The 17843-nt window shown below is 55.6% G+C and overlaps 1 protein-coding gene across 2 annotated transcripts in view; it reads left to right on the top strand.

The window, feature by feature from the left end:
* The first annotated feature begins 6476 nt into the window (after positions 1-6476).
* Positions 6477-17843, top strand: part of CLCN4 (chloride voltage-gated channel 4) — a 45222-nt gene continuing 33855 nt past the window's right edge. Inside the window, exons 1-2 of one of the 2 annotated variants that reach the window (XM_037512726.1) lie at positions 6477-6540; positions 7669-7949. The gene's annotated coding sequence lies outside the window, so the exon portion shown is untranslated. Of the gene's footprint in view, positions 6541-7668; positions 7950-9915; positions 9939-17843 lie in introns of those variants that run through there. The other variant, XM_037512727.2, reaches the window with a different exon arrangement.

Here is a 17843-nt window from a genome sequence, read left to right as displayed (position 1 = left end):
GTTCGGGTTCGCACCAGCTGGGTTCGGGTTCGCACCAGCTGCTGCTGTTTCCCCCTCTCCTGCTGGTAAACAATGCGGGAGCAGTGAACCCCCCTGCAGACATCATGTTTTTGCCAGGGTTTCTGTGGGCTACACCCCAGAAGTGGGGGCCTCCGGGTCAGAGCCCATGGGACTGGGTGTCGCCACAGTCTCTCGGGGGAGAGTCTGGTGTCCTCGCCAGCCACCCCGGCAAGAGCGTCCCGCACGTCCGCACCGGGGCGTCACGCTGGGGGTCCGCGGAGGAGCCACTCGGGTTTTGCTGCTGGAGGAGGCCGCTTCAGTTATGGGCGCTCGATGGTTTGTGATCAAGTCTCCCCGGCCGGCCCGCCTTTCGTGTTCAGTGTTTTCCTGCCTATTCTTGCTCGTTTGCTCCTATTGGTAAGAACCGTCCTGGCTCCAGGGGAACGACGGCGTCCCCGGGCTGCGGTACTCTGCGAGCAGGGCGAGCTGGCGGCTGCCGCTGCTGGAGCCTCTTCCCCTCGAATGCGTTTCCATCCGTGCGAGCCTCGTTCGGTGTCCTTCGGCAGTGCGTCCCCGTCTCTCTTCTACTCTGGATATTTCTTACACGTTTTGCTGATTTTCTCTCTTCCCATAAAGACAGAAAATAAAGATAAACGCACGCCCCTCCACGGCTGCAGAGCCCTTGTCCAGACTGCAGTGAAAAAGCCAGTGCTTCTGCCTGCGGTGAAAGGTTGGCTTTAGCGCGTTTCTCCCCCCCCCACAAACACACACATTCTCCCTCAATATCGCGCACACACTGCCAATGTGAAGGATGAATCCATCAATTTCTTTTTTCTTGAGTGTTTTTAGCACGAAAGCGTATTTGATTTTTTTCCAGATTTCTCCGTCTACTGAGGTGACCATGTGATTTTCTGGTGTAGCCCTCACACACTTGGTCATATGACGGATTTCCTTAAGAGACCCCTCCCTTTGCTTGAGGAAGGTAAACTTTTTTTTTTTTAAAGATGTATTTATTTATGCACACAAGAGCTGGGGTACAGGCCAGAGATGCAGGGGGTGAGAGGATTCACCAGAGACAGAGTGGGGAGCAGAACCAGGCAGACTGACTGAAGTACACTGCTGAGGGGAGCAGCGGGCGCGTCAGGAGAGGTCCGCTGCGCCATGTGGGTTGCTCCCTGGCCCGCTGGGGATTCCGATTGCTTCATAGTGCGATGCTTAACCCCTTGCGCCACCAGAGAGGTCTGAGGAAGGTAAACTTTTGCTGGTGACCTAGAGATGTGAATGTGCTGTAGGGGTGGTTTGCTGGTATTTTATGATCTTTGCATCAATTGTAATTATTTTTTAGTGTAGTCTGCCAGGTTCAGGCTCAGCGCCATTCTCCGTCAAACCAGCCTGCAGTTTTTGTCTTTTCCTTGACTTGGGAGGGTAAGTCTGGGAGAATTCTTCTGTGAAACCACCTAAACCACCTGTGTGTGCTGCCTGCCTGTTTATGCAGGGGGTTCTTTTTTTTTTTAGATTTATTTTATTTATACAAGACCTGGGGTGTAGGCCGGAGGTGTGTGTGTGTGCATGGGGGGAGGGTGGTGAGAGGATTCACCAGAGACAGAGCGGGGAGCAGAACAGGCACACTGACTGAAATCCACTGCTGAGGGGAGCAGCGGGGAGACAGGAGAGGTCTGCTGCGCCCTGTGGGTCACCTCCCTGGCTGGGGATCAAACTCAGGCTGTTGCGGTGATAGTGCTGAGCCTTCACCGCTAGGCCACCAGGGAGGCCCCATGCCACATTTTGAAATGAAGCAGGCTGTTGTTGTTTTGCTGACCTGCATGTTGGGTAAGTCATTTGCAACAAGCCAGGGATTTCAGTCCGCAGTCCCCATAGGTAGGTTTATTACATGGGTTGACAAAGTCGTGCAAGTAGATTTGGTCCCCAAGGCTTTATATATATTTGTGTGTGTGTGTGTGTGTGTGTGTGTGTGTGAGATTGTAGAGTCTTTATTAACTTTTTCCACTTGCCTTAAAATACAGGAGGTTATTTTGATAGGCGGATAGAGGGCGGCACCTTTCCCAGGCCCTGCTTTTCCCAGCTCTCTCCCGCAGGCCTCGCTCCGCCCTCTGGCGGTGGACGCTGTTACTCCCACTACTGCTTGGTGCCCGGAAGGGAAAATGGCGGCTGGCAAAATAGCAGGCAGTGGCGGGGCCGCCCTGGTGGCGCAGGGGTTCCATCTCAGCGCTGTCAAGCGATCGCCAGCCGCAGCGGCCTGAGTTCGACCCACCTGCCGCAGCAGACCTCTCCTGTCTAGTCCGCTGCTCCCCTCAGGAGTGTATTTTAGCAGATCCACCTCTTCTGCTCCCCACTCTGTCTCCAGTGAATCCTCTCACCGCCCTCCTCCTCTTCCCCCACCTCTGGCCTGCACCCCAGTTCTTGTATGCATAAATTCATAAAATAAATCTTTCAAAAACTAGCAGCCCGTGATAATGTTACATGGTCACTAACACTTGAAGATGGTGTATGATAAAAGGCTCTAACGTTTGCTTGAGAACATTTGGAGACCTTTTGTTTCTGGTGTAACATTGTATCGCAGTGACAAAGCTAAGTTTTCAAAGAGGAAAAGCCAGCTCCCCTCTCTGCCTGTAGGCCTTGGGGTGGGGGAACGTGGGGGAAGGTGGTGAATGTGAGCAAATGATTTGGGTGTAACTTGGCAAGTGCTACCTAGACGATCCAAGGGTGAGAAGCCAGGGCTTGGGCAGAGGACACAGCCTGACCACAGGCGCCCCACCACAGGACACTGCAGTCAGGGAGACTGCAATGTGGGGGCACAACGGGCCTGCCCCACCCCTGTTGACAGGCTGCTGCCAGAAGCCCTCCGTGTGCAGGAGAGGACTGTGCTCTGCACGCTCCTATTTGCTGCCTTAATGCCGGGGCGCTAAATCTGTGTCGTTATTATGTAATATGTTCCCACTTCTATGCAAACGAGTCAGAAAGGGTCCCGGGACAAGGACAGTGAGGAATCAAGGACAATAATTCTGCGGATTCCCACAGGCTGCTGAACAGACGCCAAAAGCCTGGTGACTCCAGGTCCCCACACTTGCTGCCATCCATTTCCTTGGCTCTTTGTTTCTTGTTTTTTTCTCGGTTTTGGTTTTGTTTTGTTTTGTTTTTTACTATTTCTGAGCTGTCTTTCCACAGCTTATCGAGTCGCCTGCTCTGGGAGAAGAGGGAGTTGCAGCCCAAAGGAAGGGAGTCACGGGCCTTGAGACCAGGCCAGCTGAGACCGGAGCTGCGGGCACACGGCGTCCCGGAGATGCTCACCTTGAAGGTGGCCACGAGCCCTGCAGGCCGGAGCTGCCGCCGACCGCGCCCCCAGGCAGCAGCAACCATGGACCCCAGCCAAGGGCAGTGGCCTTGCTTTCTCAGCCAGGAAAGCTAATTCCTTTGTTTCAGCGCCCCCGGGCCCTGCCCCCGGGAGTCGCTCCTGCAGAGAGGGCTCCCGGGTTGTCCTTTCTTGCTGTCCGGCCGGTCAATGGTCGCTGGACGCCTGCCCGCCCTCGCCTGGGTCGGGGAGCGCGCAGTCCTCCCGAGGGTCGGGCCCCGCTTGGGAGCGGCCCCAGCCCGTCCCCGGCGCCCCAGCAGGTGGCGCAGCGGCCCGGGCTGGCGGCTCCGGCGGCTCCGCCCGCCCCGTGGGGAAACCCGGCGCGCGGCTGCGGACCCGCCGCCTCCTCGCTGGGCCAGCCCGCCCGGGTCACCGCCGGGCCCCAGCTCCTCCTCCCCGCCCCCCGGCCTCCTCCCCCGCCGCGACCACCCCCTCCCCGCGCCCGCGCGCGATTCCGAAAGAGCGCAGCCCGCGGGCGGGGCTCCTCCTCCGCCGGGGGCTCGCCGGGGGTCACTGTACAGCAGCGCCTCGGCGCGTTAGACCCCGGCGAGCTCTTTAAAAATGACGGGGCAACGGGACACTTTGGATGGAAATGATACTTCATGGGTGATTCTGAGTCAGGTCCCCCCCCCCCGCGGCCCCGCTGGTTGTCCAGGCTGCACCAGCCTGTGCCGCGGGGCCGCTCTGGGCCCCGGGGGGGTGTTGAGCAGCGTCCCCGGCCCCCGCCCCCTCCAGGCCTGCAGCTCCCGGCTCCCCCAGCGGTGACAATCGCAAAGTCTAGAAGAGGGGAAGATGGAAAGGATTGAAAACGCAGGACTCCTGTGAAGACCGGAGGAGGAAGGCAGGATGGGAAAAGAAAGCGCCAAGACTGCGGCGCGTGCCCAGAATCTTTCCCAGGAAGGGGGGGTAGGACTCGCTGTCTCACCTCCTTTCATGGGGCAGAATGAAGAGGCAGATTTCAGTGGCAGAGAAAATGAAACTGGACCTACGGATGGTTAAACATTAAACCAGTTCCTGAGCGGTGTCTTCTTTCCCAAAGATTTTTATGGCAGAATAACCCAGGATCTCGAGGAAGCGTCCTCTGGGGCTTTCAGGTTAAGATTTAAAGAATGTGCAAGTGATGAAATCTGCATTAAGACTAGCCAAAGTGGGGCCTCCCTGGTGGCGCAAGGGTTTCTCTCAGCACTGTGAAGCAATCTGCAGCCATTGCAGCACGAGTTGGATCCCTGGCCAGGAAGGTGACCCACATAGCGCAGCAGACCCCTCCTGTCTCCCCGCTGCTCCCCTCAGCAGTGAATTTCAGTCCATCCGCCTGTTCTGCTCCCCACTCTGTTCCGGTGAATCCTCTCACCACCACCCCTGCACCTCTGGCCTGTACCCCAGCTCTTGTGTGCAAAAATAAATCTTAAATAAATAAAAAAAATAGGGCCTCCCTGGTGGTGCAGCGGTTGAGCGCTGCTTTGCGAAGCTGCCCGCAGCCTCTGCAGAGCCTGTTCGATCCCCGGCCACTGGCGAGGGTCCCACATGGTGCGCAGACCTCTCCTGCCATGCCCGCTGCTCCCCTCAGCAGTGTACTTCGTCAGTCTGCCTGTTCTGTTCCCCACTCTGGCTCTGGTGAATCCTCTCACCCTCCCACGCTTCTGACTGTACCCAGTGCTTGTATAAATAAATAAATAAATCTTAAAAAAAAAAAGACTAGCCAAAGTATTTATTCCATGATCAAGTCTGTTATCTAGTTACACAAGCAATACAAGTTAGTGGTGGAAAAATTAGAAAATGTTGCTAAAGCTAAAGAGAAGAAAATTTCAAATGGTCCCTAATGCTAGTAACGGGCGAGGTACCCCCAGTGAGACTTCAGTGACTTGTCCTAGATATGTAGCTATAAATACATCCTGCCTACAGACCTGAGGTGAAAGGCTCAGCACAGGTTTGGGAACTGGCTTTTCTCACTTACTACACGGAGACCGTCTTTTGTGAGCACGAATACACAGAAACCCGATTCAACTGAGGTCCAGAGGCTGGTCCACGTTTGCACAAATCAGCAAACCACAGGCCCTAACCTGCCTTGCATCTCCTGGGAGGTGAGGCTGTTTTCCCCTCCAGGAAGTCCTCCAGAGATTATCTAGGGGATTGTTAGCCTTGGGTTTGTGGAAGTGCATGGGGCTCTTGCCAGCAGCACATGGTCCTCTCTTCTGTCATTCCTGAATAGTCCCATCTTGTCGTTGGAATGACTGATTGCCTTTGAGGTCAACATTTTCCATGTAACCATATTAGTTAGAAGTCTTTCCTTGTCCCGCTGTTGTAACACAGCCTTTGCTTTTGAAGATTTAATTCTGAGATCATAAATAATACTGCAGGAATTTTTCTTAGGTGACTCTTTGCCCCCCCTCCAGCCCCCTCTCCCAGGACAAATTCCTGGACAAGAAGTTGCTGAAGCAAATGCTAATCGACAGCTGTGGGGCCCACAGGATTTTTCAAAGTCTGCATATTTGGAAGGCTTTGGGTAGGAAATGCTAACGCACCCACCAGCAAGACGGTCTAATTTACGTTATTCTGGGTGGTGTTTGACAGAGTGTGCCGAAATGACGATTTCGTAGGTGGGGATGGAGGAAGTTGGAAGTGATCCCATTTTGTTGAAAACTCAACGGACGAGTTTGAGGTCTTTTCTGAATGACCTGTTTACTAAAATACTTTGTACCCTTGAGCAATCACTTGGCAAAGAGATGGTGAAAAAAATCTACTGGCAGAAAAATCGCCCCACGTTGAGGAAAGTGAGTACTTCGTTGAGTTCAGTCAGCCAAGCCGGCCCCAGAGCCAGTCGCTGCAGACCGCAGGGGGGCACGCTTCCCGGGGCTCTGGGCACAGCCGTGAACACAGCGCGGCCCTTGTCGAGGACGCTGGATTCTCTTCCCACGCGAAAGCAGGGGAGATTAAGGGGTGCGCCGCTGGCCTCCGAAGCCTAGAGGTGACCCAGGAGGGGCGGGGCCTGGGCGTGGCCTGGGCGGGCTGCAGGCCTCCTGGGGCTGAAATCGACATTTGCCGGGGGCTGGAAAACAAACGAGGGTGTCAGTTTCCGTCTCCTACGGACCCACCACCCACCCACCCACCCACCCGAGCAGGGGATTCCGGTAGCATTTTAACTGAATATCGCAGGAATCTGAAAGCAAAAGGTAAGTTGCTTAATCATTCTGAAGCGCCTACGAGAGGAGTGACCTAGAAAATCACAGGGCCACTTTATCGATTTTACTATCTGGTGTAGAAAATAGCAGATCGCCACGAAAGCCGGGGCACATTTATCCCACAATTAGAGATTGACCTTCTGAACACAAATTTGGTTGATCTGGGGAAAATGGTGATACAAGGCCCAGAGCAAGTGTAGGCCATGAGAGCTGCCGGAATAAATAGCCAGTAAAGGTGACACTTGCCTGCTTGTAAAACAATCTATTTCACATCTCTCAGGGCGTGAGCTAAGGGGATGGTAAAATCGTGATTTAAACTCAAATGAAAGTAAACGAATCTCTGAAACTGGAAGACAAAGCAAAAGTTCCTGCTTTTGGCCTTTCACATTTCAAAATCGTTTATGTGGTTTGGCAAAAGGAAAGGCGATCCTGCTGAGGTTTTAAGTAAGACTATTTCAAATTTCCGACATGATCACAGCTGGAATTTTCTAAGGCTTTCTAGGCAAGACTGTTTCAGTTGTGAATGAGCATTGTTGACATTGTACATATTTTCTGTAATAGTAAGATGACTCACTTCTGCAGAATGTAATAAAAATTAGAAAACGTGAACTAATGAGTTACTGTGAATTAACTTTCATGACAGGGAGATCAGGTTCCTTGCCAGATCTAAGAAAACAAGCACAGATGCAAGGACAGACAGCCTTGCTCACGCAGGCGGCTTTATTTTCAATAATCAGCTGTCCAAGCAGGTAGTATGAATACGTGGTGTCACTGTTTTTCCCTTTGGCAAATACAAGCTAACCTTGCATGCAGTTCATGAGAGTAAATGAAAGCATTGTTCGTCAGAGCCAGTAGTAGAATATCCCACATGAGTACGCTGCACATTAAAGTATGTGATATCAAACTCGATACAGGAGGGAAGCAGCGTCCTGCACTCTTCGATGTGCACAAAAAATTTTATTTGGATTGCATTGATTCAGACTGTGTTTAAACTAAACGGCGAAATTGTGTTTCCTTTCTTTACTAATCCCCGTCTCGCTAGCTCTTTTGAAATCCTAGCACTTCCTTGGAGCCTGTAATAATTTAGATTTCTCCTTCTCTGTGTTTTCTGTTTCCCAGAATTCGCGGAAGGCCAGGCGAGCTGCGCGCAGCAGGCGCCCCGTCCGGAAGGGAGGCTGGCAAGGGGCTTCCTTGCGGCCGCAGGCTCCTCACCGCCCGGGACTTCCAGGGTCTTCCCCTCTCCTCCCCGCCCCCGGCCCCCAGCTTCGCCCCGGGGCGTCACGTGGCGGCGTGGGGCCCGCCTCCCGGTGACGCCAGCGCGCTGGCGGCCGTCGCGTGAAGAAGGATGCGCTAGGATGCTGAGCAGGTGGGCGGCCGGCCTGCGCCATGCGGCACTGCAGGTAAGGGGCGCGGCGCCCACTCTGCAGGCGGAGCCCCTGCCCGCCTGCTGGCCTGCAGCCCCGCGGCACCCCCAAAGCGAAAGTGGGGGCCTCTGGCTACTCGGCTGCTGCGTGCACGGGGGCTGGGGGGCGTTGTAGGCTCACGCGTGACTTGGGTCTGGCGTGGCCCCCCCGGGAAGGGTGCACAGGGACAGCCTGGAAGACCGGGCCTCCCGCTCAGGAGGGCAGCAAAATCTGCACCGATCACCGTGCATGCATAGTTACAAGGAGCAGGGGCCTCCAGGAGAAGCATCAACTGTTGGCAGCTGTCACTGGGCTTAAAGAATGACACGTTTACTCGTTCTCCTTACGGGGCTGTCCTCAGGACCTAACCTGGCTTCTTCCACAGCCCTGGGGTGCGGGGGGATGTTTGGTTAGCAGCGTGGACGCCAGTGCGCAGTCTAACTCGTTTGGCTTTATTTTGCAAGCGTCCAGCCTTTAAAGGGGGTTCATCAGAAAGGTGTTCTTTTTCCTGCAGGTGGTTGAAGTAGATTGAACGATAGCCGTCTCCTCTAAAATAAAAGGCAGCCTCTTACAAAATAAAGCACAATCTGCAAAGATAGCCTGCAAGCAGAAGAGCTGCGAGGCGGCTGCATCTTTAGAAGAACAAAAATGGTCTTTGAAGAGGGTGGGGGGTGGAGACAAATGCCAACCCCCAAGAATCCCCAGGACTCCTGTTAGTTCCCTTGCTGAATAATTAGCTTGCTGAAAGGGGCTTGGTGACGCAACAGTGATGTGGGGGTCGGGTCTGGGGGCTTTTCAGTTCTAGCCAGACTGGGGGTGGGATTTTATCGGGTTCTTTTGAGGGGCTGACCTGGGTTTACATTTCTTTTTCTGGGTGAAAAGCCAGGGGAGCCCGGGGCTGGCGCAGGCACCCCAGGAGGAGAGTGTGGCCTTCTCTCCGGGGAAAGCGCCGTGTCCATAAACTGGACTGGAAAAGCCGCGCGAGCGACGCGACTCACCAGCCACCGCCGAGGGGCCCGCGAGGCCTGCTGTGTGTGAGTGGACAACTGAAGCGTCAGAGAGCTGGGCACCCCGTGGGGCCGCCATAACTCAGTCATTTATCGCGTCTTTCCGCATTCAGCTCACACGGGCTGCGAGAATTAAGATCCTGGCGCTGCCTCCTCCTCCCCCAGCCCAGCCCAGGCCAGCCCTGGAGGGAGCAGAGAAGGGGAGAGGCCCCAGAGTGCTGATTCTACTCTGGCCCGAGGACCCTGTGACCTTGGACAAGTCACTTTGTGTCTCTGCGCCTCCGTTTTCTCATATTCCAAGTAACAAAGGGCTTTAGAGCGGGCTGGGCTGGCTCGGCCCTGGACGGCGGTGCTGGGGGCAAGCCCCGCCCCGGGGCACTGTGGGACGTTGGGCAGCATCCCTGGCCTCCGCCCACCAGATGCAGGGGAGCAAACCTTCCCTCCCTCCCTCCCCCAGCTGTGAACCAGAAGCGTCTGCAGATCCACCACTGGTCTCTGGGTGGGGGCTGGGGGAGCCTCCATGCACCCTGTGAGCAGCGGTGGCGTAGTGGCGGAGGTGATTTCTCAGCGTGCTCGTGGAGAACAGTTCTAAGGATTCTTCTGGCTCTAATAGCCCCGAAAGATTCCCTTTTCCTTTGCTTTGTTTGATGCCGAGCCCTTGGGCTGAGAGCAATCCCCACTCCCTTTAGCGATGCAAATACAATGGGAAGCCTTTTTTCTGCTGTGGCCTCCAGAAATAACTCCGATGGGGGCGGAGGGGGGGAGCCCTGCTCGGGCCAGTTGTAGCTGGGAAGCCAGGGCGGCGGCAAGGTGAGTGTTGGGGAGAGGGAGCCAGCACCCGGGCAGCAGACTGGAGGAGGAGGCTGTGCGGCGTCACCCAGAGCCCGGCCCAGCCGCTCAGCCCAGGCTCTCCTCTGTATCTGCGCAAGGGGGAATGGCAGCGCCCGCCTGTGGGAGGTGTCGGGAGGAGGCCGTGGCGGTAGGTGCTGGTGGGGTGGTGGAGGGAGTGGGGGGCTCTGCAGGAGGAGGCCACACCAGTGGCTGCAGAGCGTGGGTGTGGCCCCCGCCAGGCAGTGCTGGGCACGCACTTGGACTCGTGGCTCAGGGCTCTGGCGCTTCGGAGGCCTCGGCCGCATCCTTCCCCTCTCCCCTCTGCGAGTGGGGCGGGATCTCCAGAAGGGGCCTGCCTTGCTGGTCCTGCTTCCTTGGCTTTTGAGATGGATGTAAGAGGGGCTGCCAGGCTCCTGAGAGACAGGATGCAGCTCCTGAGAGACAGGATGCAGCGAGGCTGCCCTTGCAGGGTGCCACTGTCTTTAGGGGGGCCAGAAACAATCTCCTGGTTCCACGGAATGTGCCACTCTCCTCCATGCCAGTGCCATCAGTGCTCGCGCTCGGGCTCTCTCTCACTCTTTCACACACACATACTTCCCACCCTGTCAGCATTGACCTCCCGGGAGGGTGGCCTTTGCTGTGCTCCCTCCCCAGTTCTGTTACATCCCATTCCCGGCCTCCAGGCAGCTCCTCCGGGGCCCCAGACCACTCCCCTCACTGAGCGCCAGATAATGCCTGGGCACTCTGGGGCGGGGGCGGGGCGGGGGAGCCAAGCCACGAGTCCATCTGGCCCTGTGACTGGCCATCAGTTTTGTGAAAGGAGAAAGGCCGAGGGCAGACTATCAGATGAGGCTGGAGAGGCTGGATGGCTGCCGTGGGGCGCCTGTGAGGTGTAGGCCGCAGACCAGACGGTCTGCTCCTGGAGGCTGCATGCGCTCTCCTGTGGGTTGCAGACAGCGTGAGGAGATGAGCAGCTCTATATTTAGGCCCCTGCATGAGCTCATCACACCCCACCGCCAAATGCCCTCCCGTTGGGTTAGGATTTCAGCATATGGACTTGCAGGGGGCACAGACATTTAGTCCATGGATGGCCAGAACTGAATATAACTTGTGGGCCTTGATTGGATCCTGGCTAGAGCCAGTGTCTATAATGGGCATTTGGGGGGCACCCGGGGACATTGTTTGACTGTTAGATGATACCAGGAATCTGCTATCGCTTGTCTTAGCTGCCATGGTCTGGTCTCAGTGGTACGAGATGGGTGGCGCTTGGGGTGGTAGGCAGTCTCTGAGAACATGTCCCCCCCACTGGTGTCCACCCTGCTGAACCCTCGCCATGGAGTGTGGGTGGGCTGAGTGACTGGCTTGTTCGGACGAACACTCTATGGCAGAAGCCATGGGCCTTCCAGGGTCCAGTGTAAAGAGACTGTGGCTGGTCTGGGTGTTTTCTCTCTGGCGGGTGAGATTGTCACGTGTAGTGGCAGCGTTTGGACATGGCGGCCACGGAGGCTGCCCTGGTCACCTCTGCACCTGGCTCCAGGGCCGTGTTAGTCTCGATGGATGACGGTTAGCAGGGTGGCAAAGGAGTCACGGGCACATTCGGTGCATTCGGCAGGCAGATGGTGCTAGAAAGGCTGTCCCTTAGGGCCTCCTGCTGTGCACGAGGTCACCCTTGGGCCACTGTTTGGTGGCCACAGTTCTAGGAGTACGGGGGTCACACCTGTACCCAGGTTCCCCACTGCCCCTGGAGCCCATCATCCCTGTCCCTGGGACTGCTGTAAACGACCAAGCCAGGTTTTTCACTCGTGCCCAGAAAGCCACACTGAATGCTGAGAATTGTCTCTGCATGAAGGAGTTTATTCAAGGTGGCCCCTGAGGGAGTCGGCAGCATAGGCACCCCTAAAACAACCAGCTCCCGGGATGGTGGGAGTGCTGTGGTTTTACAGGGGGGCGGGGAGGAATGTGAGCGGAAGCTGGGGCTTTGCATTTGCTGGCTGAGGGAGCCGGGCAGTGTGGGCGCCAGAATCCAGGTGCTTGGCTTTCTCAGCGGGGAGGGTTCTCAGGGGGACACAGAATTTTAGTCGGGATGGAACAGTCAGTTTTCCAGGTTCCCAGGAATGCAGGTGGAGCCAGTTAATGGTTAATCACGAGGAGGAAATAGGGGTGCAGCTCAGTGAGTTCACTGTCCATCCTCAAGAGAGTGCAGTTCTGTGGGTTAGAGTTTGATTCTGCTTATTCCTAGATTTTCAGCCTGGGGAAGGTTTTTCATTGTTGTTGCAAGATGGAGGGACTCGGCTCAGAGCAGCCACTGCTCCCTGTGCCTGGAGGGCCCGGCCCCCACCCCACACCAGCCCGCCCAGGGCACTCGCAGCCTTGGCGGCCTTCTCCCAGCGGGCTTCCCTCTGCACCCCATGCCCGCGCCCCATGCCAGCGGCGCCTCCACCTTCACTGTGCGGAGCCGGCTGCCTGCCGGACTGATCGCCCCTGCGTTTTGCTCCTGGCTGGGCGTGGCTCTGGGCTTGCGGGTTGCGGAGCAGGGAGCCCGGGGGCTGGTGGGATTGAGGCAAGTGCGGGAGCAGCTTCTTCCCTGTGGGGGGGTGACCCTCCGGAAGTGGCCGAAGGGGGAGGGTCCTGGAGGGCCCAGGGGCTCTCAGCAGCGGCGGCTGCTCAGAGGACTGGAGGGAGAATGATCCAGCATGGCCGGGAGCCCTCTGTGCCTACCCGCCTGACGGCCCTTCCCCTCCTGTTTTTCAGTGTCCCTTCTGGGTTTGCATCTGAATGTGAAACTTCCTGCCCTTAGCCTGCGGCCTCCAGGAGGCCTTGTGGGTTCGGGCCTGTGGGGAGTAGACTGCAGGGCTGAGGGCAAGCCTGACAGACCAGTTCTTTTCCTTTCAGTTCTCTCCCCCCTGCCCCCAGCAGCCCTTATGCCTAAAACATGACTTGACTGACATTTCAGCCCCCCCCCATGGCTTTGTTCTGAGAACACCTTGTTTTTAGGACACGGGAAGCCCCCCAGGCCGCGCTGGGTGACTCGCTGCTTAGCCTGCATGAGGGTGCAAGTCCCCAGTGCTGTCTCCAGTTTCTCTTATCCTTGAGGCTGTACCTCCACATAAGTAGAAAATAGATAGCTGTGCAGGAAAATGGCCAAGGGCAGGTCAGTCTGAAGAGTCCCAGGGGTGGGAGGGCCGCAGAGTGCCGTTTCCCACCAGTGTTGTCTTCAGCAGCTGCTGTGGGCAGAAGTGGGTCCCCAGTACCTCAGAATGTGACATTATTTGGGGAAAGGGTCTCTACAGAGATAACAGAATTAAAGTGAGGCCATTAGTGTGGGCCCTAAATCAGTGTAAGAAGAGGAAGTTTCTCCACTGACACACAGACTTGCCATGTGAGGGGGCATAGAAGACGGACGTCCACAAGCCAAGGAGAGGCCTGGACCAGCTCCTTCCCTCACAGCCCTCAGAAGGGATCGACATGACATGACATGCCGGCTCACGGCTCACCCTCTGTGAGACTTCGCCATGTGACCTAACCTTTTGCCTCAGTTCGCTTCCCTGTAATGTCAGCCTGAAGGTGAACCGTGTTTAGTTCGCAGACCCTAGCGACTAAACATGTGCTTAGAATGGTGCCTGGCACCCCATGAGCCCTGTGCAAAGTTGGGGTTGCCGCTCTTATCCTGAGAAGGAGTCTCTGGACATTCTAAGTCCTTGGTGCCGGGACGGCCCCCGGGGCGGGGATGTGTGAACACTTGCGTCCATTGTCACCCGGGCCATGTGCGGTTGGTCTCAGCCCCGTGCCAGCACGCAGGCTATGTTCCAAACTGGGACAGATGGCAGCATGGCGGGGAGCCGAGGAACCAGGCCGTGGTGGAGGGAGGCACGCCTGACAGCACAGGCAGTGTCAGGGTGGGTGGGGGCTGGGGGTGACCCGGGAGGAAGGAGAAGAGAGTGTCCCTCCCCATCAGTGCCAGGTGCTGGTTTCAGACAGTGTTTTGAAACTGGCCAAGTTTCTCATCTCATCTCTTTCTCTACTCTGAGCGCCCCTCTCTGAGACCCTCTCAGGGCCACCAGGGGGCTCCCCCAGTCTCAGTGCCTCTCAGTCTTCTTCCCTTCGGGGAGCCCAGCTTATGGGTGGGGCCTTAGCTAGAAGGGGCGGAGGCCTCAAGACTCCTCACCACCCTCACCGCCTGCACTTTCAGAGGTGAGACTCCATGATCTCAAATGCATTTGAAATTGCTGGGATTTCACACAAAGTGGGAAGAGGCAGTGGGGGTGGGGTGGAAGGTTCTAGCTGGCGTGGTGGCCAGCCTCCTACATGGGCTTGCTGCCCTGGCTGCGGGTCTTCAGGCCCGAGTTGAGCTGCCTCCCACACCGAATGCTGGGGTGACCTGTGCCCCAAGGGTGGAGGCGGTGGTGTGTGATTCCAAGACCAGGCTGTGGGAGACTGGCGCCTCGCTCCTCCTCCTCGCTCCACCTGCTCTGGAGGAAGCCGCCTGCCATGACCTGAGGTCACTCAAGCAGTTCTTCCTCCCTGCCAGGATGGGGCAGGCCCGAGGCCTCCCCCATCAGCCGGCACCCATTGCCAGCCGTGTTCCAGCCATGTGCGGGAGCCACTTTGGAAGGGGTCCTCCTGTCCCACGCAGCCCTCAGATGCCGCCACCCTGCCGCCTGCTGCGGACAGACCTGGAGCCAGAGGAACCCAAGCAAGCTGCTCTCAAGGCCTCGCGTTGCCGTGACAGATACTGTGTCTTGTTTCAGCGGCTCAGTTCTGGGCTGCTTTGTTCCACGCAGTGGATAACTAAGACAACTGGTAGGACCAGAGTTTCTGGGAGGAGCTGGCCTGGCCTCTGGGTGAGAGCCCAGGCTGTGGCTGCCTTCCTCTTGCCCTTCGGAAGCCCCATTTTTCTGTGGTTGCTTCCCATGTGGCGGCCCACTGCAGAGCCTCGCTCTGGGTGGGTTGAGAGACACCACTGGTGCCAGGAAAAGGCATCAATGGCACCTGGGCCAAAGCCACAGGTGCACACTGTGCCCGAGAAGCTGCTGGTGGGCAGGGCTTACTTTGAAACGTGTCTTAAATGTGCAAAAGATGACAGAGGTGCCACAGCACACAGTGCCTCCGTGTCCGGCTCGGTGGGTTGTCACCCTGCTGGCGTCTTGGGCCCCTTCTCCATCACCCGCTTCCACCTTCCCCTCATCCCCCACCCCCAGAAAACGCAGTCCTGACTTCTGTTTGCTTCTGTGCTTTGTTCTGGGCACGAACCACTGACTTGTCCATCCCAAGCACAATGGCTTCTGCCTCCCGGTTTCCGAACATCGTGTAAGCGGAACCACGCGGTGGATGTTCTGATGTGTCCAGACCGGGTCACCACGCTGTGCCTAAGACTCATCTGTCGCACATCTGGGGAAGCGTTTGAGTGAGAGGGGGGTAGACGACGAGCCACTGCGCGGGACAGGAGCAGCCGCCGTCAGAGAGGGAGTTACCCTGAGCTTCTGGGCCCCCAGCCAGAGCCGAGTACTGTCGAGGTCGGTGGCTCTGGTGACCGGAGGCAGGAGTTAAGGCTGAAGGAGGCCACGGAGAGGAGAGCGGATGAGGCTGCCTTTCCCTTGGTGGAGGGGGCAGTTACCTGCTGGAGTGGGGGGGGAGCGGGGAGGCTGCAGCCCTCCCTCACTTCCCGGATCTGCGGGACCCACTGCAGGCTTCGCGAAGCCCCAGGTAGAAGGCTGCTCGCCGGCGCCCTCTGGTGACCGTGTGGTGCAATGACCCCTCAGGCACGGAGCACCCAGCCTGGGGGCCTTTAGCGGGGCGTCCCTACACCAAGAAGTCAATAGCAGAAGGAAAACAGGAAATTTCTCAAACGTAAAATATTTAGGGATGAATTTAACCAAGGAGAAAAAGGCCTTGCGCACTGAAAGGTAGAATACATTGTTGAAAGAAATTAGATACAAAGATATGGAAAGACACCCTGCGTGCATGGAGGGGAAGGCTTAAGTTATTAACATGTCCCTGCCGCCCAAAGTGATCTGCAGATTTAATGTAACCCCTGTAAACATCCCAATGGCATTTTTTTTTTTAATTTTTTTTTTTTTATAGAGGCATGCTTTATTTATTTATTTGTTTGTTTGTTTTTTGTTTATACATGCACTGGGTACAGTCAGAAGCGCGGGAGGGTGAGAGAATTCACCAGAGCCAGAGCGGGGAGCAGAGCAGGCAGAAGGACCGAAGTACACTGCTGAGGGGAGCAGCGGGCGGCAGGAGAGGTCTGCGCGCCATGTGGGACCCTCCTGTGGTGGCCAGGGAGCAGCCGGGGATCGAACCGGCGCTGCAGAGGCCGCGGGCAGCCTCGCAACCCAGCGCTCAACCGCTGCGCCACCGGGGAGGCCCCCAATGGCATTTTTGACAGAAATAGACAATCCTAAAACTAATTTCAAACCATCAAGGACCCCCAAAGCTTCACACACCCTGGTTTCAAAACATATTATAAAGCTGCAGTAATTAAAATAGTATGGTAGTGGCATAAAGGCAGACACACAGACTAATGGAACAGAATAGAGAGCCCAGAAGCAAATCCAGGCTTATAAGGTCAACTGGTTTTCTACACGGGCACTAAGAATACACAGTGGGGAAAGGATAGTCTCTTCAACAGATGGTGTTGGGAAAACTGGATATCCACATGCAAGGGAATGAAATTGGACTCCTGCCTTACATAATACACAAAAATCAACTCAAAGTGAATTAAAGATTTAAATGTAAGACCTGAAACTGCAAAACTCCTGGAAGAGAACAAGGGGGAAACCTCTTGACATTGATCTTGGTAATGATTTCTTGGCTATAGCACTAAAAGCACAGCCAACAGAAAGCAAAGCTAGACGAGCAGGACTGCATCGAATTAAAGAGCTTCTGAACAGCAAGGAAAACAGCAGGGTGGAAAGACAACCCACGAAATGGAAGCACATACTTGCCAGCCTTGTATCTGCTAAGAGATTAGTAGCCGTGACACACAAGCCTCTGCAGATCAGGCCATGTTTACCTGCTTCTGCCGCTTATGTGTCTAACTGTCATGACCGCGATGTGCTCCATCTAAGTTTTAAGATGGAATTGTTCTCCAGAGTGACGTTTTGTTTCAGCGGAGTTGTTGCTTGACTAGAGATTTGGCTAATTTCAGGTAATAGGAACTCCTTTTAAATAAAATGGTCAAGTCTGCGATTCTTCTATCTGCTGGTGGGTTGTTCTCACAAGGGCGCCCCATGGTGGGTCAGCAGCCTGCTGTCTTTTCCCATCAGAGATTTTCTTCACCACAGACCCTGAGGCTATTGGCCTTTTGTTTTTGTAGAAATGAGAACGCTTTGCTTTTGAATTTTACTCCTTCCCTTTTCTTACTAGTTGCTACTGACTTAGGCAACATGATTCTTCCCTGGGCACTCGTCAGCGGGTGTTGTTTTCAGCTTGGCATGACTCAAACCTCAAACTTTGAAAGTTTTAAAGCAGTGGAGTCGCACAGACGGTCAATAAATCAATCACCGTGGCCACTTTATTGCTTGTAAGGTGATTGTCCCGCTTTGCCCATAGCGACTTTTCAATTTGATTAAAACGCAGTCTCATCAGGCCGTGGTGGAGTCTTCCAGAGATAAAAATACATAAAGTGATGAGAGGAGTCTACACCTAAATATTTTTATAAGCACCCTTCACCTCTTTTGCTGTTGATTCCAGCACTTTTGTGGTCCTCATCCTAGAACTCAAATTTCCATGCTCTTTGCCAAAGTAATTGTTATTTAGCGCTTATTCCAACCTCTTGTCTTGGAAGCGCATATTATTTTTTCTGCTAACTGGTGGTGAGCATTGGTCCCTCTGCGAAGCATTTTTCTCCATCTCAAATGAGCTCTTCTGTGATCTGGAACCCGGGCTCTGAAGGGGTCGACGATGGACATGGTCTTGGTTTATTTGCAGTGGTTTTCCAGAAAAGGGGGTGGGTGGGAGAGGAATTGTCTCGTGGACAGGAAGGAAGCATCCCTCTGGTGGGAACCGCCCCTGCAGCAGCAGCTTTCTTGACTGTTAAGAACAATCA

The sequence above is a fragment of the Talpa occidentalis genome, unplaced genomic scaffold, assembly GCF_014898055.3.
Source record: "Talpa occidentalis isolate TD23 unplaced genomic scaffold, MPIMG_talOcc4v2.1 talOcc4.15, whole genome shotgun sequence".
Classification (NCBI taxonomy): domain Eukaryota; kingdom Metazoa; phylum Chordata; class Mammalia; order Eulipotyphla; family Talpidae; genus Talpa; species Talpa occidentalis.
Note: the sequence above shows the minus strand (reverse complement) of the source record. Positions and strands in the feature narration are given on the sequence as shown.